Source organism: Muscardinus avellanarius (assembly GCF_963383645.1).
Source record: "Muscardinus avellanarius genome assembly, chromosome: 6".
In the NCBI taxonomy this organism is placed as follows: domain Eukaryota; kingdom Metazoa; phylum Chordata; class Mammalia; order Rodentia; family Gliridae; genus Muscardinus; species Muscardinus avellanarius.
In genome coordinates this window covers 85,685,883-85,700,911 of record NC_137791.1, presented here as the reverse complement: position 1 = coordinate 85,700,911, position 15,029 = coordinate 85,685,883, and positions in this window count along the sequence as shown.

Below are 15,029 nucleotides of genomic sequence, written 5' to 3'. Positions count from 1 at the left end.
AATAGGAATGTATTTTTCTAAAGATTAATATGACTTTTATTTTGAGGTGCTAAAATATCACAGCCTTCTGTTTTGCATAATTATATGGTCAAGCTAATATGCCCATTTAAAAATAGATTAAGTTAGCCGGGCGTGGTGGCACACGCTTGTAATCCCCGCGCTTGGGAGGCAGAGACAGGAGGATCATGCAGGTTCGAAGCCAGCCGCGCACGCTGGCTTAGGAGACCCTGTTTCCAAATAAAAATGTAAAAATAGGTCTGGGAGTGTAGCCCGGAGGTAGTAGGGCTTCCAGGAACCCCAGTACCACCAAAATAAATAAATAAATAAATAAATAAATAAATAAATAAATAAGTAATAGATTAACCTGAAAATTAAACCTGTTCTTTACATCATGGATGGAAGTAAACACTGTTACTACTCCATGCACAAATTAAGGGGAAGAATAAAGTCTGGAAAGAGGAAATGAGTAAAGAAAACAATGTGTAAAAAATGAAAACAAGTACTGATGCTTAAAAGAAAACTTCAATGCTTCATGTTGCAACAAACTGGCTTCTATACTACCTATGGAAATGCCAAAGAGAACAATACAGTCTCTTTAGAGAATTCTGAGCTAGTTCTATCAACACCTTCCCTGGGCAACTCATACTCCCTTGCTGGGGTAGCTATCCTAGTAAGCATTGTAAATGGCTTCAGTGAATCTTCTCTTAGCTCAGTGAATTCTACCCTTTATCTTTTGAGAGGATAAATGCAGCAACCTATACAAAAGCAACTGTGCAGCAATTTTATTTTCTTTGGTATATTCATGTAGACTGGTTTCTTTTACCTTAATGTATAAAGTCATGAAGTAAATGTCAGACAAGAAGACTATTCCTCAATTGTCCAAACATTTTATGAGTGTGCTAGGTATTTCTAATTGTAAAACAAATTTTAGCCAAAAGCTTATACTTCTTAAACATATGCTATGTACACACTGACCCCAAAGAAAAAAATAACTTTACACAAATGAATTTATCTTCATACTCAAACATTTAATCCAGGTAGACATAGTCTCTATGTAATGTTTCTGGCCCAACTTGAAATGGCATAAGCATATCATTTGAACTAGCAGTCTTATAAGATTCCCACTGTACCTAACCTAAGAATAACAGGCACATAAGAGAAAAAAAATTAGAAACTGAAATCAAAGAAATCAATAATCTTTTGAGAAAAGTGGCATCATAAAAATTTCCAGACATAAAAAAGGTAAACATACAGGTATAGGAAACATACAGAACCCCCATTAGACAATATCAGAGCAAAGGTCCACCATGCCACATAATAATCAAATTGGCTTTTGTCGATGCTAAGAAAATAATTTTAAAAGCAGTAGAGGTAAAGAGACAAGTGACATTCAAAGGCAAACCAATACTAATCACTCCAGAGTTCTGAAACCAAGTCATGAAAGCCAGGGGGGCCTGGAGTGACATTTTCAAACTCTGAAATAAAAATTCCAGCCTAGACTATTCTACCCAACAAAAATATCACTCACATTCTATGGGAAATAAAAACCATCCAGAACAAACAGAAGCTGAAAGAATGTATGTCTTTCAAAAGCACAAAATACTCAGAGATTAATTAATTACTAAATGCCAGAACCAAAGAAACAACAATTTTTATCAAACAACTAAGCAAAAAAGAACAAACTACCTCAAACAGAATTTAAAACTTAAAATGTTAAGAATTAAAAATAATCTTTCAATAATTATACTGCATATAAATGCCCTTAACTCCCCAATAAAAAATGTAAGGTGATATAATGGACTAAAACCATTATCCAACTATATGCTGCCTGCAAGAAACACACCTTATAAGTAAAGATACTCACAAACTAAAGGTGAAGAGCTGGAGCAAGGCAATCCATTTTAATGAAACTTGAAGACAAGCAGGAGTAGCAACTGTTATATCAGTCAAGTTAGATTTCAAGCCCAAACTTATCAGAAGAGACAAAGGAGGTAATTTTCTTACTGTTAAAAGACAAAATATAGAAAGATAATATAACAATAAAAATTTTTGCTCCAAAAATGCACAATCACTTTCATAAACTCTTCATGATATTAAGCTACAAATAGATGCCAAAACAATAATACTGGGAGACCTCAGCACTCCTCTCACACTACTGATCTTCTGAACAAAAAGTCAATAAAGATGCCTCAGACCTAAAGAACAAAATAAACCAAATGGAACTATTAATCATAAACAGAATATCCCACCAAACTACAGGTGAATTCACATTTTTTTCAGGTACTCACAGCATCATCTACAAAATATACCATATCCTCGGCTATAAATCATTCACTAGCAAATTAAACAATGTGGCATAATTCCCTGTGTGTTTTATGACCACAATAGAATGAAGTTAGAAATCAAACAAAAGAAGACCCAGAAAAACCACATAAACACATAGAGACTGAACATCACATTGCATAATGAGGAATGGGTCATAGAATAAGTAAGGAGTGAAATCAAGAAATTTCTAGAAACAAACAATAATAAAGATACAACATATTAAAACCTCTGGGACACCTTGAAGGTAGTGTTTACAGAAAAATTTATAGCACTGAAAGCCCACATAAAAATAACAGAAAAATTGCCAAATAAATAACTTAAAGACACCCCTCAAAGCCCTTGAAAAACAGGAAGAGTCTAATTCCAAATCCAGAAGAAGACCATAAGTTATTAAAATCAGAGCAGAAATCAATGAAGTAAAGAATAAGAAAGCAATACAAAAAAAATCAAGAAAACAAAAGCTGGTTTCTTGAAAAAATAAAAATATAGATAAAACACTAGGTAACTCAAATTGCTAAAATAAGGGATAAAAAATTTGACTGACATTTTCACTTTCAGCCCAGAAATCCAAAGAATTATCAGAAACTACCTTGAAAAACTACTCCAAAAAATTGTAAAACCTAGAACAAATTGGCAAATTTCAAGACACATACAATCTTCCTAAAATAAATCAAGAAGATATAGAAATTAAAGAGACTAAAGCAGCAATAAAAAGTCTACTATCCAAAAAGCCCAGCCAGGCATGGTGGTGCTGGTATTTGTAATCCCAGTACTTGGGAGGATAAGACAAAAGGATCATGCAGGTTCAGTGCCAGCCTCTGCTACTTAGTGAGGCTTTCAGCAACTTAGTGAGATCCTGTTTCCAAGTAAAATACAAAATAGGTCTGTGCGTATAATCAGGAGGTAGAAATTCCCTGGATAGCATCCCAAGTAACTCAAAAAACAAAAGAAAGAAAAAAGAAAACGGAAAAATGAAAGCAAGCCTAGGACTGAATACTTTTCCTAATAAATTTTATCAAATTGGTTCTTTATAGAAGAGCTAATCCCAATACTCCTCAATCTATTTCATTAAAGAAAAAGAAACAAGAATTTCCCAAATAAATTTGATTATACCAACATCAAATTAATACCAAACCAAATAAAGATAGCTCAAAAAATTATAGGCATATATCTTTGATGAACTTAGATGCAAAACTGCTAAACAAAATACTAGTAATGCACATTCAAAACTATATCAACAAAATATACACTATGACCAAGTCAGGTTCATCTCAGGGGTGCAAGGCTTGGTTCAATGTACAAAAACACAAAAACAAGAACAAAAACAAAAGCAAAACAAACATATAATTCACATAAACAGAACTAAAAACAAAAATCACATGATCATTTCAATAAATGCTGAAAGAGCATTGAACAAAATTAACACCTATTCATGCTTAAAGCAAGCACCGCAGACAATAAGAATAGAAGAAAATAACTCAAGATAATAAAGGAATATAAAATAAGCCCCTGCCTCAGCAATTTAGTGGAAACCTGTGTCAAAATAATGAAAAAAAATAATAGAGATCTGGGGGTGTATCAAAGAGGTAGAATGCCTCTGGGTTCAATCCCCAGTAACACAGAGACACATACTCAAAAATGATTGTTTTCTCTGGTTACTCTTAGGTAATAGGAGGTCAAAACCCCATACAGTACAATTCCAATTCAGAATTTCACATATCCATTTAAATATTTCTATTAGAAGAAAAGTTCTCTTTTCTGCAAAGTAAGGAATTCCAGTAGCTAAGCCATGTGTTCGTATTTGATGAAGCTGTGTTTGCCTCTTCTCTCATTTAATTACCTCATATATTTTACTTAGCTTCCCAAAACCATATGGGAGAAAAATTCACACAACAACAAAGCTTTTCCTGGAACAATGTGCTTCCTATTGCAGAGCTTGCTCTGTACCATGAACCGGGCTGGTGTTTGAAGTGGAGCACTGTGTGGGCATTTTGCTAGGTCCTTTGCCGACTCCCTGCTGCAATCCCTCAGTTGTAACTTTCTAGAGGCTACTGCTGGTTTTCAGCAGTTCAATCAGTACAGAATCTCTCCACTGAAACTTTAAAAACTGACCTGTGGGCTGACAATTGCTTTGAATTGTTGCATTCTGACACCTTGCTTTAGAATTTTGTATCAACTGTGTCAGGGTTCTCTAGCAGAAAATTCCAATTAAACAATAAATTATATATAAAAAGGAAATTGAAAGTTGATTTCCAGTGACAAACGTCCTACCCCAAGATAAAAAGTGACAATGTATGTGCACAGACCTTCTAAACATTAAGTACACGTATGTTAGTATCATTGAATGTTTGTACATATATATTTGTATATTATTGTATGTAGATATTATCAATATACATGTTTATTCATGTACTGAATGTGCATATATGTGATACATGCATACACATATATCCCACAAATATACAAATATATAATATGTCTTTACATATATAGACTTGTAACTGTCTTGAATCAGAATTTGTAGATATCATTCTTAGATTATTAATTTCCTTGGAGTGATGTGATTCATTTTCTAATCATTTTCCTTTTTCTTGTATCATTTTCTTTTTTCAACACTTTGATGGAGAAAACATTTGATAGAGACCATCTGTTATTTACACAAACTTCCAGTGACCTGCTTAACTATGAAGTGCCAAACCCTGATTGGGAGCTAGATCATGGAAGTTGTGTTGATGACTAAGAAATGGGGTTGGCTGTCACTATCTTCTGTACAGAAAAGACACAAACAATAATATGCATATTGCTACATTTTCTCAGTGGGCTCTGCTGTTCAGAGAGGGTGCTGACAATAATATTCATCTTTTTCTATCTCCAGTCCCATCCGTTTCCTTGCAAATGACATAATTTTATTCTTTTTTATGGCTGAGTAAACTTCTATTGTGCACATATCCCATAGTTTTGTAATCCATTCATCTATTGATGGACATCTTGGCTGGTTCCATAGTTTAGCATTTGTGAATTATGATAGAGAGGAAACAGGGCATAGGATGGACTCCAGATAAAAGAGGAGACCACCTTAGCTGAGTGAAGAAGGGGACCTAACTGAAGGAGATGGGAGAGAGAACAAGGGAAACATCTCAATGGATATGATGTACATACACAGGCTTATTAATCTCTGTGCTGTGCATGGAAAGGAAGTGAGGGGGAAGAGATAGGGTAGGACCTAGGGAAGAGCTGAATGAGTGCTGTGCACATGTATGCCTCTACCACCTTGCACTTAATCAAGATGTATGATTACAATGTACCAATAAAATTAAAATATTGATCATTTTTGTATTGTATGGATGCAGCATCTCATTAAATAGAAGATCTTTGTAGTTTATATATGTGACAAAATTGCCAAAACCTCTTGCTCCATAAAAGCATACATACATATACACATACAAATGCACACATTTTTTTTATTTTAAGATATTTTTATTGCAGAATTTTCAGATAATATATAAGTGAATAAGACATCTACAAATCATGATTTGCACTGACTGATAAAGCTTTTGTGTTGGGTATGCTTTTCTCTTGTGTTGACATAATACATATTGCTTATAAAGACTTAAATAAAATTAGAATAATTTAATTTTATAACTGTCTGTTTTGTTTTTAAACAACAACTGTGGGTGGGTATGGAATTCAACCCAAGAGCATTCTATCTCTGAGCTACACCCCCAGTGATATTTTATTTTATTTTGTTTTTAAATTCAAAACAGAGTCTCACTAAGTTGCAGAGCCTCCCACGAAAGTGTTGAGGCTGGCCACAAATCTATAATCCTTCTGTCTTTGTCTCTTAAGTACTAGAATTATAGGAGTGCACCAGCACATCTGGCTTGTGGTTTCTTTCAACATTTTAAAATTGTATAGATAAATAAATAAATTTTATTTACTTTTATTTTGACATTTTTATTACAGTAAAATTTGAAAAAATATGTTTTTTGTTTTCCTTGTCATTTTGTGACAGGGCATTCTACCTCTGAGCTATAACTCCAGCCCATTATTTAATTTTTATTTTGAAAATGAGTCACATTAAATTATTTTGTGTTTGCTTAGAACCCAGAATTCTACTATCTCAGTCTCCAAAGTACTGAGTTTGCAGGTGTGTACCACTGTGCCCAGCTGCTTTTTGTATGCCTTATTTTGTGAAAATTTTACTCTCCTTACCTTACATTTGTTGCCGTAGTTTCCCTATCTTTTGGTATTTCTCAGCCTTGTTTTTATTATATATATATTCATACTTACTGCACATATTAATGGGCTTCACTGTGACATTTCCATACTAATTTATATCATGTTTTGATTGTATCCACCCTCCCTTACCCTTTTCCCCACCCATCTCACCTTTTCCATGTCACTCAACATGAAGACATCAAGCTCCATGCATTTTTTCTGCACATGACATAATTTTATTCTTCATAGATGAATAATATTCATATATATGGGTAACATATATCTATTTACCTGTTGATGGGCACCTAGACTGCTTCCATAACTTGGCTATTGTGCATTATGCCACAATGAATATAGATATGCAGGTATATCTCTCGTATATGTTAATGCTTCTATCCTTTTTTCCTTCTTTATTTCTTTTTCAGTGCTAGAGATCAAACCCAGAGACTCATACATGCCAAGCAAGGGCTCTACCACTGAATGGCCTCTACCACTGAGCTACAACCTCATCCTTGCTTTCATTTAGACTATGATTTTTATTTCTATTTCAATACTCTATTTTTTCTATCATTCACTGGCATTTGCTTTTGAAGTTGGCAGTTTCTGGGTCTACTAGAATCCCTGCCAAGAAAGAGAGCTTCTCTGGCATCGGGACCAACACTAATCCCTTCTGAGAAACATAGTCCACTCTGTATTTTATACCAGTTTTCAACAATTAGTACATACACAGTAATTATCAGCACTTCTCCACATCTAGTCTTCTAGTCTATTTTGCTCTAGCCTTGCTCGCAACGTGCTGTGTCCCTTTATTGCTAACACTGTACTTCCTGGTTGTTTGGACAACCTATATATGCCTCATTGTTCTATTTCTCCCAAGCTGCACTGTCAATATCTGCATACAATCCCCTATCATCTCCTGAAACGACATTCTTCTGGTGTCCTCACTTCTGCTCCATGCATCACAACTGATCTGTCTGATCTGCACATCTTACTGTGGAGCAATCACTTCAAAAACAAATGCCAGTATGTCATTCTTATACTTAATATTTTCCTTTTGTTCTTGGATACACATTTAAACCATGATTATGCTTTTCAGTATCTGGCAATATATAGCCTTAACTACTCCACAGACATCTCATGTACTGATTTCCCACTGATTGACTACATTACATTACTGGCCTTCCTTTAAGTTTCTTAAATAGTTCACACGAATCTTGCTGTAGTATCTTTATGTTTGCCACTTGTCTTCTAAAAATTTCATCTTGTTAATCTCTACCATTTTATAAGGTATTTTCCTAACTCAATTAATGCCCTCCAGAGAAGAATATAATATATAATACACATACACTTAGAGTGGCATCTACTAATTAGAAATCTAATAAAGTATTCATTTTTGTGACAGTGTGGTCATTGTTACTTTGCCTAATTAAACTCCATAAACTCAGGAGTGTCCCCAAAACCATCTGATTTGACCCACATTGGTAATTAGCTGCCTGCCAATCAAAAGATTCTCTGCCTATGTTGTGGACATTCATTGTATAATTTTGTGCAAAAAATAGCACTAGCTCTTTTTCTTTGTTATTTCTAGAGTGAAGAAAGATGTATGCTGAGGAAGGATTTGTGCATAGATTAATCTGTGAGTCCTGGTTTCTTTTCTTGTTTATTTGGAGTGTTCTATCAATTCCACAGCCTGGAAGCTGACTGGGGCAGAAAGTTCTTGGTCTAATTTTCAGGTCCAGAGTGTATTTGTCAACTAAAGTCCTGATAGAGAAGAATCTATCACATTGGTTGTGTTTTCCTAAAGCTCTATTCAAATTAAAAAAAAAATCCACACTACCCAAAATGCTACAAAAGATTTTTCTGATATTTCTCCTTCCAAGAGAACTTTGATTTTCCACAGATATTTTACCCTGATGTGTAGTGTCATTTCAAGTTTTCTAATTTTGTTAGATATTTCAGTACCCAAATGGGTCAGTAGGGTGAATAGATGAAGAAGACAGTTCTTTGTCTTCCTCATGATATAATATGAGTCAATATGTAACACAGAAAAAACTTTATTCTGTGAATATAAAAATGTTACTTTCAATTCAAGGAGCAAAAGGTAAATGTGCCTAATTAAAAAAAATCTAAACAAAGTGTCTGAAAAACTATTTTACAGGAAAATTTCTTTTAAATATACAGAAAGGTAAAGATATGAAATGAAATGAGGAACAATGTATATGGCACCATTTAAACTTGTCACTGTAGTAACAAGGTAAACGTCTGCCTGTCTGTTGCCCTGGGCTTTGCTGTCTGTTTTTTGTCCTTCATTTTTCTTAGTAATTTTTCATCAACTTGGTAATCAAGGGGAATAATAATCACTATATTCTCTTTTCTTTTGGGAAGTGATATATATATATATATATATATATATATATATATATATATATATATATCAACAACAACAACAACAACAAAAAATATATATATATGCCCAACTTTGTATTCTTTTTTAACTTTTTTTTTGTTTTGGTGGTACTGGATTTCCTGGAAACCCTTCAACCTCCAGGCTACACTCCCAGACCTATTTTTATACTTTTTTAAAATTTGGAAACAGGGTCTCTTAAGCCAGCGAAGCTGGCTTCGAAACTGTGTGATCCTCCTGTCTCTGCCTCCCAAGCGTGGGGATTACAAGCGTGAGCCACCACGCCCGGCATTTATTCTTTATTTTGAAACAAGTTCTAGCTAAGTTGCAGAGAGCCTCACTAACTAGCTGAGGCTGGTTGCAAACCTAGATCCTCCCATCTGGACGTATTATATTTCACATAAAGAATACAATGTTTAGGTAGCTAATAAAATATAAAATGAGAAAGTATTTTGTTCCATCAATTAATTTGTGCTGTTTTTCCTTCATGTCCACTCAATATGATACTAGTATACATGAAATGTGAAGACCATTGTATCATTTAAAATAAATCTTCCATGACCTTAATGTTCATCAATATTAGAGTGATTAAATAAATTTATAAATTATATAATACAATAAAATTATTTAAAATGATGTGATATATATACATATATGATCTAGATGAATAAGACAAGTGGGGAGACTAAGTTTAGAAATTATAAAATAAAAAATTAAAAAATGTCATATATATGCTCTAGTTAAGTAAGGCAGTACTCTCAGTTGTATCTAGAAAGCACCATTGTACTTTCTTGAAAAAGAAGAGCATAATTTAATGTAGTACATTTTCTGGAAAAATATATGAGAAAATTAAAAAAGTTCTTATTTTTGGACAGTGTGATTTGGTAGTCTGAAAAAAACTATACTGTTAACTTTCTAAATCATAGTACTGCTTAAATGTATGAGGTATTTGTACACTAATAAACTTTCAGTACTCTTACATTGGAAATTTTACATGCTATATATGTAGAAGAATTAAAAGAAGTAAAATTAAAATGGCAGCACTTGCAATAGAGACACTGGTATTAGTTTTTGTTTCTTGTATTTTTTGTTTGTTTGGGGTTATTGCTATGCTGATTATCTAAGTGTTGCATATTGGGAAGGAAGTAAGGTGGAGTGTAAGAGGAGAATAGACTACTAGACTGGAAGAGGAACATTAGTTTACCACTTGAAATTTTAACTTCTTATATATATAGAACAAGTTGCTTCATTATAATCAATTGCCTCATTAGTTATATTATTATGTTTTTCATATGTTTTTAATACATATTTCTCTAAAACTGTAAATGTACATTATGTATGTATATGTATGTATTATATATGTATGTATTTTTGGTACAGGGAATTGAACCCAGCAGCATTTTACCTAAGTACACCCCAGTCCTATTTTATTTTATTTTATTTTTTAAATGAAGTCCAAGTTGCTGAGGGCCTTGCTAAGTTGATGGGGCTTGTCATGAAATTGTGATCCTCCTGTCTCAAACTCCTAGCCCAAACGCATTATTAATTAGTGCTAACTAGATACTATTTTAAACATATTTTGATAAATGTAGTAAATATTCTAAAATACCAGAGTTTTAGTTAAGGAGGCTCAAGTTTGTTACTGTGGACACCCTAGAACTTGAAATACATAGGTATATATTTAGTATTATAAAACAAGAGGCTATTCTGCACCATATCCCTTGGACAAGTATCTTGATTAGTATCTTTATTTCTTAATTTATAAAATTAAACAGTGATGCCAGTTCTATTAACTTAAAAGGAGATGAAATTATTTTAAAAATGTAATGCATTATACAAGGGCAAAGTAATGACAAACAATGCACGCCAGTTCTGTCATAAACAGCAGCACTGGGATACACTGCATCATGCTGTCACTGCATGATGACAACAGCCTCCTTTTTGATAATTATTTCAATTTCTAGTGCTTTCTCATATATTCACCATACAATGCTCTAACATTTTTAAATTTATTTCTTCATACTACTTTTATGCTTAAATGCCCCCATTTTTAGCACAATAGAATTAAAACCAAACTCTGCCATGACCTAGATGACGGCAAATGATCCTGTCCCTATAAAGTTCCTGAACTCTTATCATATTCCTTTTATGGCTCTGGTAGCTAAGACAACCTGATAAACTTCAAGTACATAAGTTCATTCCTCCATGTTCTTTCCTTTTTTATTATACTGAACATTTTTAATCATTTAAAACCATTTACATTGGTTTTACTGGACATTTATTTCTACTTGGATACCATTGCCTCCATGACCACCCTATCAAAAAACCTTCTCTGTCAGTCTTTCTCTAATCACTGTGAACACTTTAGTATGTTTAAATTTAAATGTTGTCTGAATGATTCCACCAGTGTGGATTCCATTAGATCCACTTGGATAGACTCAATTTTTACTAATTTATCCCCAGAAACTAAAAGAGATAATAGGTACACAAAGATAATCACTGAAAAAATAGACCAATAAATATTTGGATGGATAAATGATATATAAACTACCTAGTTATTTTGCTTTCCTTTCATTGTATATAGGTGTTCTTTCTTTTGACATTTAATTTATAAAAGACAGAAGTTGTATCTCATTTGAATAATCTATAATAACTCATACTAAAAACTGATGATTATTGATTCAGGTTTTAATGGAATTAGAACTTTCAAAATGACATTTGCTATCTGTTCTCCCATACAGACAGTCGTATGTGTATTTATCTTTTGTATAAAGTGCTTTTAAAAGTATTGGTATGGTCAGTTTGATATCACTCTTTCCCACTGATATTTCCCCCTCTCATGTGTATGTGTGTATGTGGTAGAGGGGATTGAACTCATGGGCATTCTACCTCCAGCCGGTTTTTCTTTTCTTCCTTTTTTTTTTTTCTTTGTTTTGAAACAGAGTTTTGCTAAGTTGCCGAGATTCTTCTGTCTCAGTCTCCCAAGTATGAGGATTACAGGTGTGCACCATCACTTTTGGATTCCTCAAAATTACTTATTGTAAATGGCACAGTGAAGTGGAATGCTATATATATGCTTTCCTAACTAAAAGGCTTCCCTAACTATCATGTTCTTCCTAATGTGTCCATCTGTTGCATTGTGTAAAGAGAGAGGACAGGCTTCAGCAGTTTACCAGGGTCTCTCTCATTTTTACTTAACAGCTTTATGTAGGGATTTCAATGCCAACATCTAGACTTTATGTCTTCAAATGAGCACAGTGCTGCTTTGTGAGCGTAGAAGAAAGAAATTTGAACTTGGTGGTTTTCTGTTTAGTTTTGTTTTGATTATATATCTCTTGTATAAGTGCTACTCCTACACCACATCCAAAGTAATAGCTTCTTAATGATACCTGATTATTGTTCTTAAGAAACAAAGGTCTGAATAATACAACTATAAAATATTAGTTAATTAATAATATCTAAATAAATGAAGTGAAATATTTTAAATCAAGTAGCTATTTTCCTTTTAAAAGTATGCTAAGATCTATAGGATAAATGTTTTAAAGTCAAGCAGGACATGATGGTGTATACCTGTAATTTCAGTAGTCGGGAGGCTGAGTCAGGGAGATTGTAGGTTCAAAACCAACATCAGGACATTATCAAAGCCCTCAGCAATTTAGCAAGACCCTGTTTCAAAATAAAGAATAAAAAGGCCTGTGTATGTAGCTTGGAGATAGAATGTCCTGGGCTCAACTCCTAGCACCAATGGTAAAAAATGAAATAGACTTCATTTCATGTAATCATGAGATTAGATAACTTTACAAGTTCATATAGCTAATAAATAATAGACTAGATTGTGAATTCTTGACTTCCCTAAAGACTATAGTTTTGTAAGAATCAGTCAATCTTGGAGCTCTATACCTATACAATGCTGCATTTACTCTAATCTTTTGTTTGATCATTGGAGATTAAACACATTGTAATTCTACTTCCAAGCTCTAGTCCTTTAATTTACTTATTTTTTAACAGGCTTCTGCTAAGTTGCTGAGGATGTCATTAAATTGCTGAGGTTGGCCTCAAAATTTTGATCCTTCTGTTTCAGCCTCCCAAGAACTGGTATTATATACATGAATTACATTACCTGACTCCTACTCATATTATTTTTATTATTCCTAGATAAGATCTGAGCATTAGAATTCTTTGTCCAGCAGAAGCTTCTTCTCTTGGCTCTTGACCACCAAATAACAAGTTAGGTCCTAATTTCAAGCAAAGTGCAGGCAACTCTACTTTTTTTTTTTTTGCATTTAAAGACACACAAATAGTATTCTCAATACCTGTCACCTTAAAAAAAGTTATTTATTGATTGTTGTATTTAAATAAATCAATCTTTATAAGGCTAAAATAATTCAATAAACACATGATCTAGGAAGACCACCACCACTTTCAAGTGTATTCAGCAGACCACCAGGCTCACATCAGCTGCTTTCCTCTTCAACTATTTGCACAGTCCTTAATGATCTGATTCCCTGTATCTAGAGCAATATAAAGCAGGGGTAAAGGCTCGAGGGCAAGGTGACAGGAGATACACACAGAGTCCTTAATTTGAGTGACTTCTTGAGTTTTCTTTGTTTCTGCCAGTTCCAAAAGAATTGGAACTCTGCCAGCAAAATGACCAATTGCTCATTTGGCAGGTTAAATGTGTTTTATGATTGATGTCCCAATTGCTAGTAAGCAAGAAAAGGGCAAAAAAGTCAGCAACAGGCCCTGTTTCAGGCATCAGTCTACAATTTCCATTGTTACAATGATTGACAACTCAGATTAAATCCTCAATTCAAAGGCCTGGAATGTTAGGACAAAAATTTCTGTATTTACCTGGAATAGGAAGGTGAGCAAACAATTGAGGCAATTCTTGTGAACTGAACTGAGCAATGGTAAATACGGTGGTGAACTAGAAGGGGAAGGCCTGCCTGAGGGGACAGCTACAAATAATTGCCACCTGGACTCAAAGAACTGCTTGGGGATAGCTAACTTGAAATTGGGCTGCATAACATTGACTTCTGGACCCTATTGTGGTCAATTTGGACTGAACATAATGTATGTTGGAAAGACAGTAAAACCAGATAATATTTTTACCACCTTGGTCCCTGGCACTGCCCCCTGCCAGAAATTTTTTTTTAATCTTCGGGTATGATACTGAATTCCTTCCAGATCCTTCAACTCTGCATAACCCGTCTTATAAAATCATTTGAATCCCGAGTGTCTCTTGTGTGTCACAAAGGAACCTGTGCCAGAATATCACCAATTTCAATATAGCCACTTCTACAGGAGCTCCCAACACATGTTTGAATAGTGGACATTCCTGCAAGAGTCACAGCTTGGAGAAACAGGGGCAATAGTGCTGGAACAAAAAGAAAGAAAGAAAGAAAGAAAGAAGAAAGAAAGAAAGAAAGAAAGAAAGAAAGAAAGAAAGAAAGAAAGAAAGAAAGAAAGAAGAGAGAGGGAGGGAGGGAGGGAAGAAGAGAGAGAGAGAGAAAGAAAGAAAAAAGGAAGAAAAGAAAGATTTTCATCCTGTTTCTTTCTTTCTTTCTTTTTTTTTTTTTGGTGGTACTGGGGTTCCTGGAAGCCCTTCTACCTCCGGGCTACACTCCCAGACCTATTTTTACATTTTTATTCGGAAACAGGGTCTCTGAAGCCAGCACGTGTGGCTGGCTTCAAACCTGCGCGATCCTCCTGTCTCTGCCTCCCAAGCGTGGGGATTACAAGCGTGCGCCACCACGCCCGGCCTCATCCTGTTTCATTTTAAAGTTAACAGTAGCCAGACATGGCAGTCCATGCCTATAATCTCAGTAATTGGGAGGCTGAGACAGGAAAATCACAAGTTAAATAAAGGTCAGCCTCAGTAACTTGGTGAAACCCTATTTCAATATAAAGAATAAAATAGGGCTTGGGGCATAGTTTGGAGGTCCTGGGCTCAATCCCCAGTAAAACACACACACACACACACACACACACACACACACACACACACACACACACACCAGGGATTTTAGTAATATTCCCACCACATACTTTTTCAAGGATGTAAACAAAGATCCTGGAAAAG